The sequence below is a fragment of the Syngnathus typhle genome, linkage group LG1, assembly GCF_033458585.1.
Source record: "Syngnathus typhle isolate RoL2023-S1 ecotype Sweden linkage group LG1, RoL_Styp_1.0, whole genome shotgun sequence".
In the NCBI taxonomy this organism is placed as follows: Eukaryota; Metazoa; Chordata; class Actinopteri; order Syngnathiformes; family Syngnathidae; genus Syngnathus; species Syngnathus typhle.
In genome coordinates this window covers 10798713-10820915 of record NC_083738.1, presented here as the reverse complement: position 1 = coordinate 10820915, position 22203 = coordinate 10798713, and the positions used below count along the sequence as shown (strand labels likewise).

Genomic DNA, 22203 nt, shown 5'->3' with positions numbered 1-22203 from the left:
GAACAAAGCGGCGGTATGCTTTTTCGCTGTCCGGGGCCACGGGGGTGACTGAAGATTGGCTTATGTTGGCGCATAAGTGGCTGCGAGTGGTATCATCATCGTCTTCATCATCCTCAGTGTGGTGGTTGTGGTCACACATGCCTCCCCCTTCTCTCTTTTTGAGAGGGGGAAAATAATTGGATTCTTTCCCACAAATACATTGCCTTCACCCCTGAGCTTAATTAACTTACACTCGGCCTCCATTCTGCTGTGAGAAAGAAAGACGAGCCCAGCTGTTATTGCCCACCGGCCTTTATTACCACAGCTCAACAATCGTGTGAGTTATTAGGCTGCCCTTTCGGAAAGATGCTCTTTTTTACACCCGATACTATTGTGATTATATTGACAGAAGCAAAGTTTTGTTTTAATATAATTAAGCAGGACGGGAGTGGAACGATATTGATCACAATGTACAAAATGCTATGTGACTGGAGCATGATTGAAAACTTGCCAGTTATTGCAAAATGGCGAAAATCTTTGTGTTTCAGGGGTTCTGAATATGTACAAATCCCTTAAAACACTCTCAGTTTGCCGGTCGGTAAAGTAAGAACAAGGATGCATGGAGAAGTCTCAACTTAAAAATGTCCGCAGAGCTTGGTATCTGTTTGCCCGCACCTCAATCATGTGAATTCAATCGCGTGAGATCAGCAATCCACACTGCGCTAAGACATGGTGTGGGCAGGCAAAGTCTAGACCGATTTTTTGCCAAATTGTCAAACACCCTCAGTGAGCCATGCGCTTTCTGAAAACAGAGTCTGCAGTTTTGGTTTGAAGCAACCATTCTGGTAAATTCGAAATTGGTCCCGGACAATTGTGTGGACATTTTGCTGGTATTGCAGGGCCCAACCTATGGCAAATTCTTACTAGAATCCTTTTCACTACTTTTGAGATTGGGTGGATATGAAAATTTTCTTTGGCCCCCAAACGTTTGAGCCCCTACATAGATGAGTATGTTAGCAGCATGTACCCAACTAGCCCGACCGACTGTGTGAACGACATCAGTCAATAACCCAACAAATAGAGGCTTTGACCACAAACACCAAGAGACACAACAATCCATCCTGGCATTAACAGTAAAGAAAAACACAGCGATTCAAGTGGACGGCGGCATGTGGATTTAGCAAGTTTACTTTATTACCGTGTCTGTTGTTTTACGGCTGAGCTCATGGATGTGAGACACCCGCCAGGCCCCCATGCTTTAGCCATTATAACTCTTCCTTGGCAATACTTTGGAAGGAAGGGGAGCCATTTTGTCACCACACACACACACGCGCACGCACACACACACGCACACACACATACGCACACACACACACTCTGGGGCCGGGCTCTAAAGCTCTATGTTTGCTGTTCCATTTCTCCTCGATATCTCCCCAGAGGAGTCGCCTCATTTTAATATAAATAGAACGCTTCATCATGCAGTGGCACAAACTTACCCACGTTGCATCACTCCCGCGGCATTAGTGAAGGCGGTGGGAGGGGATGGGTCGCAGGCTCACTGTTTCAAATGGTTTGGTGGCATCTGAAAGAAGTGACATTGCTGCAATGCACCATCAAAAAGTGTTGCGCAATTAGTTTCTCGAGGGAATTTTAATGAAACTGAATTAGAACTTTTTTTTAAAAAATGAATCAAATTTAAATGAAAACTCAATGATGAAAGTAAAATTTATTGTTTTTCCCAAGAAATTTAATCCAAATTAAATTCAATTATTTTGACCATTTGTCGACTTAACCGAATCATATCTAAATGAAAAATAAAGAAGAAATATAACATACAATATACGTATATAGACAATATAGTGATTGAGGGGTTAAGGTATAAGGGTGGACATTTGAACACAGCCTAATCGTAGGCTTGTCAGCTGCCGTGCCAGAACACACTCGGCCGGCAACTTCACCCAGCCACACCCCTCTCGTTACCGTAATGTCTGTCACCTACTCCCTCTCCTTGTCTCATGGATTTAAACCCTGCCCGTGCGGTCCTCCTTGTTGGTGTCTACTGCTCTGTTCCGTCCCTGTCGGTACCCAGTGTTCCTGTCGTCTGGGTTTTCCCTCGGTCTGTCTGGAGGCTCACGGTCAGAATCTTAACCTTGTCCAAGTGGACTTCTGTCTGTCGGTCTGTCTGTCTGTCTGTCTGTCTGGTGGCCGTGAGTGTCTATACCGTCTTCGGTTCCCCACCTGCCTCCCTTCCAACTCCCTTTCCCTTCAATAAATCCTGGTTCAAGCTACATTTGGTCGCCCTGGCTCAACTTATTCTTGACAAGGCTTTATGTACGTATTTGTATCTTGTAATTGTATAAGAATGACGTTCTATTAATCATGTGACAGTGCATGGCCAGGCATGTGGCTGTGACTCAAGAGCATTGGGCCCCTCTAAAAAAATGCAACTGGTGCAATTTGGCTACTTATTTGGTTGTTTGTGCAAATGCCTACAGCCCAACAAGTTGCCAAGCTGCGCAAGACATTTTAAAATGCTGTGGGGACTGATGGTATGAGAAAAAAAGTAGTACATTTCAGGCAGGGGGCCGTTGGTGCACAGATATCGATAGGTGGAACAAAGTTACTCCATAAATATAACCTTCACTTTGCGTGGCTGCCGTGATGAAATAACCCACTACAAAATGACGTGTCTTATCATAGCTGCATGTCTGGTGCAAATCATTCTGCATCAAAATCACAAGAATTTAACTTTGTATTCAGAGTGAAGAGAGACTAAATGTTCTTTTTGTTTGAATCTTGCCACTTATTGCTGTGAGTTGGGCAAGAACTACAAATTTGGGCCAGTCCAAATTATTCGGTGGGTAAAGTGTCAGATTGTAGAGCAATGGGTATCTCTCTGTACCGTTTTACCTATATTTGTTGAAAGTTGCTTCATTTGATGTCTTTATTGTTTGTGACAAATCTGTGGCCAGAAACACACAATTACTGCACTGACATTACCCTGACGGCCATATCTGTAATCGGGAGTCAGTTAATGTTGAATTGTCACCCAGCAGCCTCCGCATTATGCTAAAATAATAAATTCGCGACCAACCTCCTGTAATCACAGTAGAATAGCCGATTCGCGGCATGTTAAGAATTTTTCAGTCCAAGCAGAACCGTTCACGGCAGAATGACACTAGCAGGAGAGTTGCAGTCATGGCCAAATAACCACTGCCTGGATTAATTTTTTTTCCAAAAGGAGAATCTGTCTGCTTGCTTCTTGATCAAAGCCACTAAATTTGCGTTACACTAACCGCATTCCAACTTAGACTGAGTTTCACCATTTCTGTGACAAAATTGTCATGTGCGCCAGGGGCATGTAATAGACAATACTTTCAATCTGTCAAATATACAAATGACAGCTGAATGTTAGACTTTCCTGTCCATAGAGAAAACTGCAGAACACCAAAGAAACAGGCACTAAACCGAAGCGTATATGTCTATCGCTTGAAACAACGTCCCAGATCGCCACGAGGATCACGTCTGCACACTCCCTCGGCTCTAGGATTTCGACTCTCGCCTCTGTAGTGATAAAAAGGGCCGTCGGAGCCGAGGCCGCCGCCCGAGGCGCTCCAAGCAACACTCCGGATGGCTAAAGCCGCCCCGCCGTGGACTAATTGTGCAAGGTGCGGGCACGAGGGTCGTGTTGGCTAACAAGATGCACGAGAGATCTTCATTTAGCTATCGGGCCGGAGTCTTTCCCAGGGGACGGTCGGTAGTGCAGCTGCTGTCCTCGCTCCCAATCAACACATCAAACGCCGACCCCGACTCAGTAAGCCCTCTGTCCGCCTCCTTCCTGGCTTCCGTCTCCTTGCGAATGAGGCAAAGGAGGAGGCAAGACGGTGGCAGCGGGTAGAGATGCAGCAGTGAATACTGAGCGCCGGCTTTAGTCTGCACCCCAGCTAAAAGACCCTGGCACATTTTTTGCTTTGATATGCGCACAAAAGAGATTGCATGTGTTCTACTTGACACAGTCACAATGCTAAATAGGAGGGGTGGGTAGGTGAGCCCCCCTACCCCAAAATAAATAAACAGTTTGGTACTTTCTTGGTTTTAAGATCATCTTTAGTTCGCATAGAGTACGATACGGTATTTAAAATGCAAAACATGAGAGTACACATCGAAACCCTTATTGAAACTTTACATAAAATGTAACAATTGCACTGTGCTTAGTTGGTTTTCTTTACCCTCATGATTTTGCAACTTAGTTTCTCTTCCTTTTGGAGAATTCTGTTGGGTGTCTTTGCTTTTCTTTTGTGACATCAATCGTGGGAGCATGCAACATTAATAGTTTGTCTTTTTAGGAAAGTGCAACGTCAGCAGGCTGTCTTTTGAGACAATTTATCATTTATTTGTCATTTTAGGAAATAGATCATTTACTAGCTTCTTACGCTTTGAGTTAGGCGAAGCAGCATCAGTCTGCATGGAAACGTGTTAGACTGGGTGTTAGTAATTTCACAGCTGCTGGTAAACCAACATATTTAAAAAGAGGCCGTTTTCGCTGCAGTGGGAGTGAACACAGTCTGCTTGATTCCCTGCCAATCAAAGCGGTTCCTCTCCTTCCCTTTAAGTAAGGTGCAATGACAGCCTCACATATTTCTGCAGAAAAGCATGTAGCGATTCATGCTCAATTGCAGCATTTTGACATGTGGCATAAGACAATGCAAGCAGGTTCATTTCATGAGCTCCTGATGACCACTAGCCACTTCAGTTTTTGTCTGGAGACATCATTTATCTATCCCCATCACCAATCGTTGGCTATAAAACATTTATTCTTCAAATACTTTTGGACATACTAAGTGTATGTGACCTAACAAACCATACAACAGCCTTCACTGTGTGTGACAGCTACATATGTTGATGTTAACCCCCTGTGGAGATTGTGTTTGATGTGAATGTTTGTGCGTCTGTCACAGGTGGGACTCAATGAGATGGGTGGGTGAACGGGCGCCTCCCACCATTAAAGCGCTAAATGGGATGAGGAGCGTCCCTCCGGGGAGGTCAAGGTCAGCAGGTTCCTGATGAAAGTCCCAAAATGAAGGCCGGAGCACACCATTCGAAGGTTAGATTTTTGATTTTTAGGTTAACATCACAAGATGCAAACCTATCGATATCTAACGATGAAATTATTAGTATCTCAAAGTTTCAATGAGATTAAAATTAAAAAAAAATCACAATAGGTGTGTGCATTATTTAGTAAATAATGTAGCTAAATTTAGTTAGAGAGACTTACAAGTTTGTATTTTGACCATCTACCACTGCTTAACTACAGTCACTTGTTGACCTCAGTCAGAACGTATTGTGAAATGTATCATAGCAATGTGGCAGGTACTCCTCATTTAATATTAATGAGGCCCCTAAACAATGCCAGCTTACCTGCATCCAATGAGAGTATCAATAAAACATCATCAGTGAGTAATGACATTTGCAGACGCTCCTCTACCGACCATCCACCGGCATCACGCCGCCGCATCTGGCTTCCAAATAGATAAATTTGACCCCCAGCACTGAGGGTATTTCACTTAGAGCTGCCAGACGCCCCCCCAACCCCACCCCACCCCCGAAAAGTATTTATTAACATCCACCCTCTACCCCATTCAGCCCTCCTCCCTTAAAAAAATAAATTAGAACCCATCGTCCTCCTGGCCGCCACCCGTGAATCAAACTCCAAAAAGATTATTTCACATAATTATACTAAAGGGCAATTGGTTGATATGGGGCGGGGTCGGAGGTCGTGGCCCGAAGAAGCAATCTGCGGGGCGGAGGACGGCAAGCGCTAATACACCAGCGTCCCACCTTATTCCCTCAAGCTGATTGCTGCCTGTCACCTCCCTTCAACTCATGTAAATTGCTTGCTGCAGGAAGGAGAATGCGGGGGTGGTGGGGTGTAATATTTGTGTGTTGGCCATGTGTGTCCAACGGCCACCGGTGTGCGGGCCTTCTTGCTGAGTAGTAATGGCTCGACGGGGACGATCACAGGCAGACGTGTTCTTGACGCAGTCCCCTTAATAGCGTCTCCTCCTCGGGCTACAATTGAACAGCTCTGATATGACCTCGGGCAAAAGATGAAAATTCAATAACTCGGCTCAGTCAAATGACGGGGGATGCAATCATGCTATGCTGGGATGACATCTGGGTGCCAAGCGGCATAACTTTCGTGTGCAAAGTTGGTCTTCTTTTTAGGAAAATTAATTATCAATACTTTGTCTTCCTCTTTTTGTTGCCTTAGTATTTACAAAAAAGCAAAAACAACTGTTGTCTCCATTTTAAGAAAGTTCAACATCAAGAGATTGTCTCCATATTAGGAAAGTACAACAATACTTTATCTTCATTTTCAGAAATCACTACTTTATATTTTTAGGAGAAAGTGTGGGTCTTTAAACACTTCGACATCCAGCAGATGAGAGAGACAGAGGCTCGATGTTACGCTGTTTACACTCTTGCATAATTCCTGGAATCAAGACACCTATAAACAAAATGTTTACCAGATTAAAGACCAGTCTCAGGTACATAATTTGTGTTGCATTTTTTTAGTTACACACACACGCACACACACGCGCACACGCACACACCTGCCCATATCCAACTCACAAATAAAAGTAGATTGTACAAATAGTTGAACTTTAGTCATCCATAATACTGGTGGACCTAATTACTACTTTAGTTGCTAATTGATGCTGATCAAACTATTTTTAAATGCCAATAAAAGCTAACACATACATTGGAACATCATGATAATCCAAGTGTCTGTCGAGTCCTTGTCTGAAATCATCTTTGCGAATATATAATATAATAGCTGTAATTTATAAGCATATCAAGTCAGCAGACGTATACATTTGTCCTACATATAATGAAAAAAATATTGATTTTACCCCATTTGTCCTGCACAAATGCTAAAAAAAAGGACTGATGTGACACGGCGGCGCATCTTTTTATACGACATGATTATTCCTGTGGTTGTAAATTGTGCCGCGTTAAGATCTCAGGACCGCAAACCACATAAAATTCAATCAATGGCCGTCTCCTTGTCGCACCACGACGCTCTCCCAGCCGATGCTTCTTAAATCAAACAAAATAGGGGACGCTGCATAATAGGGCAACGTAAAAGCCGCTTCATAAAACACAATGGCGCTGACAAACTGCCAAACTGGCTCCAAGTTTATTTACAACCGTTGTGACTGGAGGTCCAAGAAATCCATTTTATATCAATATTTGACAGCAGCTAATGTTGTGGGGAGACAATGCAACAGGTATGACAAAGTGTGGACATTCATTGCACTGGTTTGGATGCATGCACAACTTTCCTTGTTATATATTTAATATATTTCTTACATTATAAATGTACGTTTACGTGGTTGGAAATGCATCGCACTGGCATGGTCACCAGATTGTGCTGGCAAAATTAGAAATGTAGAAACATTGCAGATGTAACAGCAACATGGGCTTTCAGAGGAAAAGGTTTCTGAGTTTAGCATTAGCAAAACCCAGCTGGCTCGCAGGATAAATCGTACCGCCAAGCCATACCCACATGTAGAGGTGCCTTGATATACGAGTAACCCGAGTTCTTCCAGGTTTAAGCCGTCAAGCCGATTTCTTGTCAGGATACTGGAAGCGGCAATTTAACAGAGAGTCAACAATTAATCAAAAATAAGACTTCAGTCTCTTAAATGACACTTACAGTTAAAGTGTACTGCCAAACTAAACGTAAAACAGAGAATGGCACGTTGGGCATTTAAAAAAAAAAAAAAAAAACTGTGTCTTAGGAAGGCCCGTGCCAGCTTAAAGCTAACACTTAGAAAACACCTTAGACCTCACAATAATTAGCATTAGTAGTTGCATTGTTATAATTAATTTTTTCTTCCATTTACTTCTTTCTCATGTGTGTGTTTTAGTGAAGAAGTACAACATGTTTAATGTGCCACATCAAAACCTAAGAATTGCGTTTTTCAATTGCAGTTGGTCGATGTGCAGAGCTCAACAGCTTGATGTGCAATGAAGTCTCTCCAGTTGTATTTATTTATTTTTCTGTGATGGTACACTGCAGTGCCTTTCTCAATGTTTAGTGTTCCTCAAGTGTGTTTCCATGCAAGTAAAGGTGGTTTGGGTGTATCTGAATGCATCATTTAAGCTGTGCTTCGTGGGAGCAAATACAGTACATTGGCCTGGATGCATGCACATAAAAGCTATGATTCCATGAATAAAATACATTGAGCTTGTCTCTGTGGATTTGGATGTCAAAGGCAGGTTGCCAAAGGGAAAAAACTACCAATAACCAAATTATTGTGAACACCTCTGTTTGTTCCTATGAGGCCACCATTTTGCTTGGGTGGACGACTATGTGCAGGCTTCTTAATTAGAATGCTAATGTGGAAGAGGAGAAGGTTTTCTTCTTTCTACTGGCGTATTGGAAGCAACGTGGCTGTGGCAGGATGGATGATCCCCCAGTTAATAACTCCAATCTGTTGCTCAATGAATCACTCGATCGGGCGGCCACTAAAAGTGGCTGGTGTCAGCACACCAAGACCGCAAGGCATTGTGGGAGATGACAAGGATGAGCCTGTGCGTGCAGAGCTCCATATTGTGCTATTCAATAAATGTAACACTGTTGGAAGTCATCGATGGCAAGACAAAGGAAAAGGATAATTGCTTGTATTGTTCATGGTTTAAAAATGTTTTAAAAGATAATATACGTATATGTAAAAATGTTACAGAAATATTACAAATGTTGATTTAATTTCATGTAATCAATGATTTGCGTTAGGTTAGGATGTAAATTTGGGGTTAATTAATTTTGCTTTTTTAATTTTTTTCCCAAATTATTTTAAATTCATTTCATAAAGTTTCTGCTTTAAATTTCACCTTTTCCATCCTACTGTAAAAAACACACAAATTTAGCCCTTATCCAAGATGATAATGCAGTCAGTCTTCATTTAGATTTAAACATTTGCAGTTTTAGGACATGAGTCAACAAAACACTGCACAAGAATAATTTTATCAGTTTTAAATCACCACACACGCACTCGCACACAAACATGATCATGAGCTTATAGAGTAATAAGACAATGACCTCCGTGTTCCATTGAGAATATAACAGCGGCTGACAAACGTCGAGTCCCACAATTTATGAAAGGCCCCAATCGGAATACCCTATTAGGAATGAACGCTTGGAGGTAGAGGAGGAAAAGGGGGCTTTACACGAAATTGAGGAAGTGCCAACGCACATTTATTGGCTCTAATGTGTCACAGGCGACCCCCGTCACCACACGCGAAGCGAGCCGACATAATAACCTTTGCCAGGCTGCAGCGCAGCGCCAAACCTACCGGATAAAGACCTCGCCGAACATAATCTTTTATTATTATGCCGTTATTACCATTCTGTATCCATGTTCTGGAAATGAAACACGCCTTTAACATCAGAAAATATGATTTCATGTAGAGTGAATCCTAGCCTCATATTATTCTTATTACAGTAAAATCCCTACAAATAGCGAACCACCCTCAAAATGTTAATCGTTTCAAGTGTAACTACTACTTATGGGCCCCAAATTGTTTAATATCGTGTGAAAATCATCTTAAAAACCAACTGTATATACACACACAAAACATTTTGTTCATGAAACATTTTGTTCATGAAACATTTTGTTCATGAAACAATATATTCACCCAATAATTTTTAACTTTTTTTTTCAAAAATGAAATTTACAACATATATTTGACCATAGTTGTTTTACTTTATTTCCACCAATATTTTTTTGTGTTAAGCTGTTTTACTGATTATAATCTCTGACGGAGATATCTTGACATCCTTCTTTTTCCTGAAAAACACATTTTCCTCTCATTGGATAATTCATGTTGTCTTTATTTTTTTCCTTTGTCCATCAACAACTAGTCTCTTGCTTGTTCATTAGTTCATCAGTTTAGACTAACAACATTGTTGTTCTTTTGTTCTTTTTTTAGTTCATCCCAATAGGATATTTGTTTTCCTTAAAAATATTCTTTTTAAATTTTTTACCAAAAAAAAAAAATTGTTACTGCAATTGTAAAAGCAGGCTGCCTTCATTAATTACCCTCTCCACTCCTTTTCCTCTGACACATACACAAACACACGCACACTCTTGTAAAGTAATGAAGAACATCCTCCAGGAGTGAGACAAGCGCTCTCAACGACTGATTGGTGATTGATTGTCCGCAGAGCGCCTCCTGTTATGGTCACCGCCTGTGTGTGTCGGGGGGTTTTTTTCATCTCGCATGCTGCTGGAGAAGGGTTGATGTTGGAGTGGTAGTGCAGAGGGCTTGGATAGGGGCATGGATTCATCAAAAGTGCCAAATCCTTCCCTCTAAAATTGATGGATCCTCTTTTAGTTTGTTGCCATGTGTATTCCACCTCCACGGAGAGGCAAATGCAATAGAATCATAAATCTCTTTATAAATACATCAGCCCTTGCTTATTGTGCATTGTTTTTCCCCGAAATGGGAAAAATGTGGAACCTCATTTGATTCCAAAGCATCCGTCTCTCTTAACGGCATAGCAGGGATTTCACGGGCGAGTCGACATCTGTCCTCCCGCCACACTTAAAAGGGCCCAAATGTACTGCCCGTCAGAGTCAATTAAGCAAATGATGCATTCCCACCTCCTCCGAGTGAGAGGGAATGGGCGCTTCCTCCAACATGGCTACATATATATATATATATATATATATATATATATATATATATATATATATATATATATATATTTAAATTTAAAAATAAAAATGTCACTGAACAGCCGTGATGGACCTCCTCGCTTCCAGTAAAAAAAAAAAAGGCCAAAAAATGAAATATATATATATATATATATATCCACACTGCTTCTACACCATTGGGTCACATACACAAGGTCATTTGACTAATAAAATAACCATGTCAGGATGGCGTACATACAATTGCTCACAGTTACTTGGCTTTGAAAAATGACCTATGATACTGAGCCACATGCTGTTTCACCACTATTGCATCGCATGTATTACACAAGACTGTCCAAGTAACACAGCAGCTGCTGTCACACTTTCAACTTTGAGTTGCTTGTTGAGGACAAATGTAAACCTAAACAAAGTCTGGTCCATCGGTAGGTCTGATTCTGATGAACTGCTATTGGAGGAAGTGAAGCAGTGTCTGTGTCCTGGCTGCGAATGTTTTGTCGCTAATGAGCGTTGACAATTCCAAAGTGGTGCTGTTTCTTCTCCTTCGTCAGCCTCTTGAATGCAACACACACACATTCACACTCATTCTCTTTCCAGTGGAACCAGATGTCCTTTTGCCAGAGGCACAACTTTCAAGTTGACAAAGTCCCCCCAGAGAACGGCTATAGGGTTGGGGGGAGGCGTGCAGGGTGTGGGGGATTGGTCTAACAGCAGAATTTGTGACTAATAGCCAGTTTGATGTGACAGCACCCCGCCGTCTAGGGAAATTGAAGCGCTGTCGCCACATCGATAGCTTTTGTGTGTCGCTCAGTTGTAGGTTATTGTCAGGGGCCGTGCTCGGTGGTGGGCGGGCAGCAACTTTTTTATTGCGCCCATCGATCAGGGGCTCCGGCGGCGTCCCGCTGTGGCTAATTTGCTTGTTAACATAAATTTGTCAAAGTGGCGGAGAAGAGGTTGTTTTACTGTCACCTCCAACAGCATTCGTTGGCAGTGCTTCCTCTTCGTTCCACTCTCCACCAATAAACACAACTATCTATTAAGACCTTTGGTGACAATCAATGGCGACAACCCTCCACACGCCACTGCTTGACTCCATTCGGCCTCCACAATTTAAAAGTTACCAGATTTTCCTGATTTTTTTATATGAATGTTGTTTTAAAACTGAAAATGTGTTAAGCCAAAATGTTTTTAACAAATTATTTCTGGGGTTTTATCTAGTAAGGTGCCTTCCAGTGCAATATCTCAATTTCATTTCATGTCCATATCAATATTTTCACTTCGATAATCTACCTGCATAAAATACCTCGACACCACAGCAAAATCTTAAAACAGCAGTAAAAACCTGGGACATTATAGCTGACAGCGAAACAACTTGAACTGTGTTTTATTTGTATTCAATTAAAAATAGAACAAGTGTTGTTATTTTTACGAGGCGTTGATATTAACACCAGTGGCGGTGCATTTTCGCCTTTAATCCTCTGGGTTAGCCATTAAATAGGTGAAATATGACTATAAATGACAACACATGGCCCCGTCAGAGGGGGGTGGAGCCGCTTTCTTTTCTCTTAACTAACAACAGACGGTGCATAAGTGTGTGCACATGTATATTAAATTCTTTGCCACTAATCCAGGTTCGGCCGTTTCGCGTCCAGACGGAGTTTAAGGCAGCAAAAATATTAATAATGCATCGAAAGGCTTTAAAGGGCCCAGCTTGTTGCTCTAGTTGTTATTTTGTAAGCGGCCAATGACGAAACAGGTGACAGTTGATTTTATGAGATCTTGAGCCTCGCCAAAGCCTTGGGAACACCCCTGCTTTAAGGTTTCATCATGCACCGGGGAGGAAGCGCAGAACCAGATAATGAATGTTTGGAATATTCTCACGCGTGCTTGAGCGCAGCCTCAGGAGCCTCCCATCGTGCCCACATGCTCCTTCTGCTCATCTTTAGCTCACGCCGGAACGTCATCGTTTTCTCGGCCTGCTCGACGCACTCATTTTGCCAGTGTGCCGTGAAAGTAAAAAAACAGACAGGCACCAGACTAGCTAAGGGAAGAAAAACTAAAGGAATGAAAAAAACACTTGACATTAGCGTCAATCAGTTTCTGTGGAAATGTCCAGAGGTGGGCACATCATCCGTCAGCAACCTGGGTACCCTTTCGTCATCGTCCGTTCGTTTTTATTAACAATATAATTGTCCCTTCGTCCCTGTCCGTTCTTGTCATTAAAAACGGATTCTGTCACTAGTTCCGTCTTTCTATCCATCGTCAATGGTGGAGTGCATATGTCAGTGTATCTACACCTTACGCTGGCTGAGCCTCACATTCACTTAATTGCAATGGTAAAACACAAAATGTTTGAAGTTTAAAATGGCTTATTGTAACCTGGATCCCACTCTGCATTGTATCATTTTTTTGTATGCAACAAAGCCAACATCAATCCAACCATCCATCTGTCCATGGATCCATCCACCCGTCCGTCTATCCATCCATCTTCTGAACCGCTTACTTTCACGAGGGTTGTGGGCGTGCTGGAGTCTATCCAAGCAGTCTTTGAGCGGTAAGCGAGGTACACCCTGAACTGGTCGCCTGGCAATCACAGGCCACAGGTCGATGAACAATCACTCACATCAATCACAACTCAAGATAATTTCGAGTGCTGTTCACCTACCATGCAAGTTTTTGGACTGTAGAAGAAAACCGGAGTACCCGGAGGAAACCCACGTTGGCATCGGGAGAAGATGCAAACATTGAAATCTTTATTTATATTCTGTAGCGCTTTCACAATAACTATCACCATAAAAAAGTACTTCACAGAACGTCTAAAATAACAACACAGAACACCACATAAAACATTGGCAATATTCCAAACAAATATTCTAACATATGCCTTGTTGCTTGAAACGGTTAGAGATGAAAGAAGAGAGATTCAAAGTCTCCTTTCACCAGTGGATCAGAGGCATCATGATCACAGCGTCAATACGTTTTAGAGTTTATTATAATGTATGTATTTTTACATTTGACCTATTTCCTGCCTAAAAGTTCTTTTTATTTTTTATTTTTTTCACAAAACGCATCAAATCAACCACATCACCTGAATGAATTCTCCAGCTAAAGGTGGTACATGCACCCGTGTGTGAATATACGTATGTGTATGAAGGGTAAATACTGACTAATTAAGTAAAGGCCTAAAGGCACATTTTGTCCTCAGCCTTACCTCACCCACCCGATGATAACCCTGACCTTCAGCCCACCTTTCTACCCCTTCAAATATAACCTTTTACACCCATTGGCACCCTTCATCCTGCCCGCCTGCTGCCTCGGAGGCACATCTGCTTTGGCATGCATCCCCTCAACAAGAAAGAGGACGAGGACTCTACTGCATCGGATTGCTTTGAATATTCCCTTGTCAGAGTTTGCCGCAGTGTAGCCGACTTCCTCCTCAATCTTGGTCATAAGTCTTTGAGGGATTTTCGTGTGTCCTCTTAGGATAGGAATTCCCACCCAATTTTGGTTCTGGTGACTAATTACACCCCATGCCAGAATCCTAACAATGAGACTATATCTGCTGTGTGATTTTTACGTCCTTGGTCCACAAAATGGGCGTACATATGGGACTAGACCACGCCCCTTAAAGACACACATTCAACATTTTCGTTATTCTTTTCGGCCTGTCCCCAAGTACATAAGTTGTATTTCATTAAATTACTTTAATTTCTTACCTTCTATTTTATTATATCATTTATTATATTATAGATGAATTAAGCACGTCTGCCTCACAGTTAGGAGGGCGCGGGTTCGATTCCACCTCCGGCCTCCCTGTGTGGAGTTTGCATGTTCTCCCCGTACCCGGGTGGGTTTTCTCCGGGCACTCCCAAACACAAAACATGCTTGGTAGGCCAATTGAGCACTCCAAATTGCCCCGAGGTGTGAGTGCGAGTGCGGATGGTTGTTTTTCTCCAGTATGCCTGCGAACCCCGCGGGGACAAGCAGTATAGAAGGTGAATGGATGGATGGATGGATGGATGGATGGATGGATGGATGGATGGATGGATGGATGGATGGATGGATGGATGGATGGATGGATGGACGGACGGACGGACGGACGGACGGACGGACGGACGGACGGACAAATTAATTAGGTGGGGTTCACTGTAAAATATACATATATCTATTCAAATAATAAAGCTGCAGGGTTTGATTCCGGCTTCGGGTTTTCTGTGTGGAGTTTGCCTGTTCTCCCTGTGCCTGTGTGGGTTTCCTCCAGGTGTTCCGGTTTCCTCCCACATTCCAAAGACATGCGATGTAGGCCGACTGAGGACTCCAAAGTGTGAGTGTGAATGTTTTTTTTTTGTCTACGTGTGCCCTGCGATTGGATAGCGACCTGTTCAAGTTGTACCCTGCCGGCCACCCTAAGACTGCTGGGATAGGCTCCAGCATGCCCGCAACCCTTGTGAGGATAAGCAGCTCAGAAAATGGATGGATGGATAAAAAATAGACACATTCATAAAGGAAACTTGAACTGAACTGTCAAAGACCACGCGGGACTATTCCGGGAGCCACTGAGTGGTGTCAAAGGCGGTGGTTTTGTTGATGCATGGGCCCACCACCGGCATTCACCCCCCACCTCTCCACAAAAACACACTTTTCATCCTGGCCCTCGGAAACACTCCCCTGCGGCTTCAGGCTTTACTTCTTTTGTGGCCTAAATCTGTGGCCCCCGCAGCTAGCGTGCTCCCCGCCTGCGCTGGGTGGTCGCCAATAAGAAAAGGCAGCGAGGGAAGAGGGTTTAAAAAAAAAAAAAAGACAGTGAGAATACAGCAGCATTAAGCACTCATTGTGTCAAGAGCCTCCAGTTTTTCAATCCAGATGCTCTATTTGGAACTTGTTGGGCTTTAAAGGGCACAGGGAGAGAGACAAGAGTGGCTTTCTGGTCCCGTGTACAGCCTTCAAGAATGTAATGAAAGCAAAACAGGAGAAAATTCCCACATTATTAAATAAAACATGTTGGGAGGCCGGCGGCCAAACATTGTCACGCTAAGAGCAGGAGGCGCAGCACACAGCCTGTTGTCTTCTAACACAAGTCATTATTCATACAGTAAGACTCTATGAAAAGTGCCAACTCAATGATACAATCAAATTACGAAAAACAATATTTAATCAAATCTTTTGTGGGAGCAAAGTGCCACATACATAGTTTGTTTTCTTTTTAGTAAACACATGATGTGGTCAAGTGTAAAATGTACAGTGTACAATTAAATAAAAACAACATTAATCTTCTAATAATCTTTAATCATTTCTCTTTAGGAAAGTGGAACATCATTTTGTCAACTGTTTTAACAAAGTAAACTACAGTATGCAGACAAGTGCAACAGAAGAAGTTAGATCAATATCAACTAAAAATTTCATAATATTCAACTGATTAAACATTTGCTTTTTAGGAAAGTACTGCAACAATGCTTTGTCTTCTATTTTGAAAATGAACAGAAAGAAAAAGGACCGAATTATTCCAAAGCATACCCCATGAATATTTCACAAAGGTTAAAAAAAAATCATACATATAAAAAAAGTGATTTTAGTGTATTATTACATTATGGACTCAGTTATTACATTTTCAGATATTCTTTTTCTTTACGGGGTCAATAATGTAACAACCAGCCAATAATGCAAAAAGTTATTATTAGCCAAAAGTTATTATTGTGATAAGTTTGAGACTTTTATTCCATAATTGGTCAGTTATTACATTATGAGTCTATTACATTTAAAACAGGGCAAATTTGTGGGTCGTTATTATGCTATGGGAGGCTTTTATGTTCTGTGGTGTTATATGTATAAAGTGCAACAGGAAAGTGTAACAATAATAAACTGTCTTCTATCAAGGACAAAACTGACAGACAAGTCCAACAGGAACAGTTTGACCATTTTGAATATAATTGCTATATAGAATTTTTTTTTTTTCATTTTGGGATGAAACATCTGTAATTTGTCTTTTTTTAATGAAATACACATGTCAGCAACAGTGGGTTTAATGAAACAGATCAAAAATTGACTTGGGCTATTATTTTAGAAAGGTGGCGATATTTAGGAAAGTACAGACTTCAGTCTTTTCTTAGGGAAAACACAATAGAAACAAGTGTATTGGTCTGACCAGTAAGACATACCTCACTATAAAAGCCGGTCACCCTCATGTCGAAATCCGCTAAATTCCAGCATGAAATAGACAGATGCCACGCTGCAGTATTGCACAGCAGAAGGAAAAAAAACAGGATGCAGATGACGGGAACAACTTCCGCTACCTACCTCCCACAACACCTTTTCTTGGGATTTACTTTGAATATGAAGGGATTGAAGCAGCACCTGCTGGATCGACAGACACTCTGCTACTATATTAAAAAAGCTCATACAGCCCGAGTATTAAGATCCAAAGAAGGGAGGCAGGGGGCGACGGGAGGATGCCGCCGCCACCATCTCCCGCAAAATGGACGTGACGGAAATCCGCGGTCAAAGCAGCTTGGATCCCGAGTCCCACGGCAAGAGAGGCCCTATTGACACTGACATGATGCGCTGAGGCTGCGCATCTTTTCTTATTTATTTTAATAAAGTTATTGAATTTAAATCACAGACCAGGCCTTTTGCAAAGGAGTGCCGGAATTTGTATGATTTGTTGAACGGGACAGAAAATTAGTTGCCGGTGACTTCTTGAAGGGGATTTGACACACAGACTGATAACACGATAAATGATGTGAATAATAATAATAATAGTAATAACATATACACATACTAACCACAATAGGAAGGGACTCTAAAGAAAATTCTGCTGCAGAACTTGATTTTTAATCCATAGTTTGGTTCACACTGTGATTTAGAAGAGAGCATGCAAAACATCCACACTTTTCTTTTGTGTGATGGCATTATTTCAAATGAACATCTAAACTGTAAACTTCGAGCAACAGTAAACAACATGGGCGGCAATGGTTAACACAGCCGCATCACATTTAATAGGATGTGGGTTCAAATCTGTGCCTGTGTGGGTTTTATATACTACTATAAAAAAATGTGTTACTTAATTTAAGTAAAGGTTCAAAATTTTAAGTAGATGTGAATATGTGTTTCAATGGGTTATATTTTCATAGGCAGTCACGGCTGGTCGGCATAAGAGCGAGTGCCTCTAGATTTTTCACCAAGTCTGGTTTAGCTTGTTTGGGACTTTAGGAGACCAGAAAATTGTGTTGCACGCTCCTGCCGCATCTAGCAATTTGGTGACCAAAAGTATACTGGATTTTAAATGAGCTAAAAGCAAGTATAAGTTGTGGCGCAGGTGGTGTAATGCTTTTTCTGAGGGTTTGATTGAGGCACAGGCAGACAGATTCTGAGCTTTGAGGACGTCTATTGGTGGAGACTTCCTTCATTAATATGCCAATAGCGCGGGACAATCCCTCTGAATCAATGTTAAAATCCACTCATTGAAAGAATTGCTTTTCTCATCATCTTCAAAATATTTCAATAGTATCTCCCTGACCGCCACACAACTAGTGTAAGTGGGGGGTGGTTAGGATGCACAATCAGGGGTGGGAGGCAGTCTCCAAGTGCACATCCATAGTAGTCAACTTTACATCATCCACAAGCACAGATCTTCCTACAGCTCTTTTTAAATGTAAATTGCATGCTTCTATCTCACAGATGGACTCTCGCGAGTCCCTTTAGCATGAAGAACATGTGTTTCTCATGCGCTGAATAAGGGAGAATAGGGGGCGATGCTTTTATTGGATTCCAAATAAATCGTCTGTTCTCAACGGCACGTAGCGGCGAAATCATCCCTTTTTACCTACCACTTGCCTACCAAAATACCAAAAGAAACAAAAGTCCGCCTTTGCACTAGACTTGCGCTTGGTACAAAAAGAGCGCCTGTGATTAGATGATGACCAGTTCAAGGTGTATCCTGCTTCTTGCCCAAAGTCCCCTGGGATAGGTTCCATCTCACCCATGATGATCCCTGTGCACAAAATGGATGGATGGATGGATGGATGGATGGATGGATGGATGGATGGATGGATGGATGGATGGATGGATGGATGGATGGATGGATGGATGGATGGATGGATGGATGGATGGATGGATGGATGGTATTTTTAGAAAGTAGAAAATGAATAGCATTTTGTTTTGGGTGCAACATCGATTGACTTACATTACATTTTAATCTTAAGGAACAACGGTTACGTGCTCGTCATGCTCATAAAAATCCTTGCACACAATCTGTAATGCTGTTGCAATAATTGACATACAATCTCTTGTGTAATGGCGCATTACCAATGAGATAGCCAAGATAGCCAATGGTGCTACGCTACATATCGCAGCCTTCAGATTTGCACTTAGTAGGTGAGTATCAAGTCAGCATTCAGCTAACAAAGTCACTGTCATGTGCTCCCAGTCCAGTCCTCAAGCTTTATGGGCCTTGCAGCTGCGCCCGCAGTATTGATTGCTTAGCAAAGCATCCAAATCTACTCATATGTGGGGTTTTTTATTGTCGTTTTTTAATGAAGTGATGAATTCTAGGTCAGCGTCCCTGACACCGAGACGCTGGGAGACTAAGGCTGTGCCTATTCCCGCATCCAGACGCCACAATTTGATACGCAGGCGGCAATAAAAAAGAGGCAACCGGATATATTGTTAACGGCCCAACATTTTAAATATCATGAAGTGTATGCTGAGAATCCTTATGGTTGATTTTTTTTCCCTCTCTTGCGTAGGCTTTGATAACAAAATGAAAGCGAGACAAGGGTCCCAATACTGTAAATCAAACATCTGTGCAGCTGCGAGGAAAGTGAAAAAGATTGATTTTATGAGGCCGCAACGCTGTAAGAAATATCCTTGTAGACTTTTATATGGGTGTTTTATTAAGTCTCAGTTTTGATATGAATTACCTTTTAAAGATGAGTGCGGTGAAGGTTTTTAACGTAGGAATGTTTGGCCTTAACACAGCAAAAATAGAAAATAAATTCTTCATTCTACTTTTGAACAGATTTGCATTAAAATATATGTTGCTTACTATGAAGTTATATATAAATTGGATAAGTTGCTTTTACGTAATTCTAACAATCAAAATAATCAAAACAATAAATCCTCCATAAGGCTTAGTTAAAGGCTAAGTTCTATTGAATAGAATGAACATCGGTTATTTGAAACACCAAATAAAACGGGTCCAACAGATCCACAATTTGCTCTCAATTAAAGTTAAAATGATAGCAAAATATTCTAAAAATAATACATATATGAAAAAGAAAAAAAATACTACTGTATTATGATCAGTAATATTGCATTGTTGAAAATGTGATTTTAAATGTAATTATTTTCACGGTAACTATCAAAACACATCACCAATGTCATTTCACAGTTTTCACCAGAATTTCTCTTCTGGATGAAAAATAAAGATTTTTTTTTTTTTTAAATGATTCTAAATGGATATATTTATTTGTTGCAATATACCTACTTTAATAGATTTTATATTTCTTGTGTTTTGAAGTTGCTAATGCACTGCGCCACAGCGCAAGACTACTTTTACAGTGTAAAATAACATTGTTCTTCGTGTGGTGACCTCTGGGACCCTTGTAGCCATCGCAACAGGTGGTGAGACGGCAACTTTGGCGGCAAGACGGCTGAGACAAGAGAACGTGGGAGAAATGGCTCGACGGAGGTAACTTGATCCGCCGTAGAACTGGAGAACCTCTGTCCACTGAACATCCATTTTCCCCTAACCCAACTTTTTTCCGCTGAGCGCTTTTTGAGTGGAGCTCACCCCACTTAAGCGCAGCCACCAAGTTCTTGGTTGTTCTGCTGAGCCTCTCTTGTCAGTGGAACCACAAGCTTCATCAATCATGAGAGACACTGGGAGATGGGCCAACGGAGCTCCGGAACGCGCATGCACGCACTGCTGACTACAATACACTATGAGAAAATGATGATCATAAAGGCAAACCTTCAAAGACAAACCAGAGAGGATGGCCAGCAACTGGGTCAACAACAAGTCAAATGGGTTGCTCCCATAGGGTGGTTGGGCCAGTGTAGGTAGCACATCTACTTGGGTGTTCAGATCGGCTTGGGGTCCTAACACTTTTGATGACGTCACAGTTTTTGCAAAAAAAACCCCTTCTAAAACTAATTTTAATCTTATTCATGGTGTACAGTCCTGGAGTGTTTATTAATTGGACCAAATTAGTTTCATTATTTATGTTTGAAAAAAAATACGTAGTTATTGTGATTTTTTTTTAACAGGTAATCAGCCAATTTCCTACCATCCACTCAAAACATCTACCATACAACCCACACTGCTATTACAAACTGACACGACCACCTGTGCCTGCAAAGTTTACATTTTCCTTTTAAAGCGCTGAAAGCATCAATAAATCCAATATTCACATTGTCTTTAGAAGTTTTCTTTGCAAAAAGCATCCCTGTTTGAACTACAATCCCATTTTCACAAAACAGACCAACCACAATCTTAAACGTCACCGTACTATCCTTCCAGCAAATCATATAGTGTGAATTCATTGATCCACAGATACATCGTGACTCGACTCTGTTATTTTTGTTTTTGTTTTTGCAAAGAAAATTGTTGTGCGGCCAATATCTTTAGTTTACATTCATCTGATAGCAAATAACATTTTGTCTGAGAGTTCTTTAAAAAGCCTTTAAAAATGCAGTTTATTTCCACTCCCAGTTGAAGTCAAACTATCAACATTAAACAAAGAATTAGATGATTTTTATTTATAACTGCCAGACAAATTTGTCAGCTTAATGCTACCAAACAATTCAAATCGCCATAAATGGGATAGCGAAACCTGAGTCGTGGTGTTAGAACACAAAATGGTGGGCAAAACATGTTGAAAGATAATATAACAATACTCACAGGTATATACTATATTCTTAATCCTCTGTAAAGAAAGACTAATATTACTGCATCTGTTTTTCATCTATGTTCTGTGCCGTATTGCTATTATACCGTCAAGCAATATAAGGCACACACACCATAAGGAGCAGCAGAACATCCCCTGAATTGAAAGAAGAAATGTCAAAAATCGGATTGATTCTTTTCATTTTGTTTCAAAATTGACGAGTAAGAGTTGACTACTTGGACTGGTATCAGTCTGAAAAATAGTGCTATTGAATTCCTTAGTTTAGCTCAGCAACATCTAGTATCTTCAAACATGTTTTTCCGTGTTTTCAAATAGTTTTTTCAGTGTGTTTTTAACACGTTGATCGATACTGCAAAGCTTTCTGAAAAAGAAGAATACAGTATTTTTAAGGGAGGTCTGATGCTCCTGTGTCTGCACTGTACAAGGTATTCTGTCTTCAGATTGCCTCTGACATTTGTTATCTGTTAAAGACATCTGGTTTAAGTATTAGCACAAACATTGGGGGTGGGGTTTGGCAGAGGGGTGGTGTCCTCGACAGGTCAGGAGGGTTTTCTTTTTCTCCTGTATTTTCCTTTTTGGGAACGAATCACGTCATG

At 41.3% G+C, this 22203-nt stretch overlaps 1 long non-coding RNA gene across 3 annotated transcripts; it reads left to right on the top strand.

Moving 5' to 3' along the window:
* The first annotated feature begins 1966 nt into the window (after nucleotides 1-1966).
* On the top strand, nucleotides 1967-21048 carry LOC133162301 (uncharacterized). 3 transcript variants are annotated; one of them, XR_009716203.1, is made up of 3 exons: nucleotides 1967-2114; nucleotides 4938-5083; nucleotides 20307-21048. It is a non-coding gene; the product is annotated as an uncharacterized LOC133162301 (long non-coding RNA). The 3 variants fall into 3 exon arrangements; XR_009716202.1 differs by lacking the exon at nucleotides 20307-21048 and adding an exon at nucleotides 6383-6521; XR_009716201.1 differs by lacking the exon at nucleotides 20307-21048 and adding an exon at nucleotides 6360-6521.
* Nucleotides 21049-22203: the final 1155 nt, after the last annotated feature.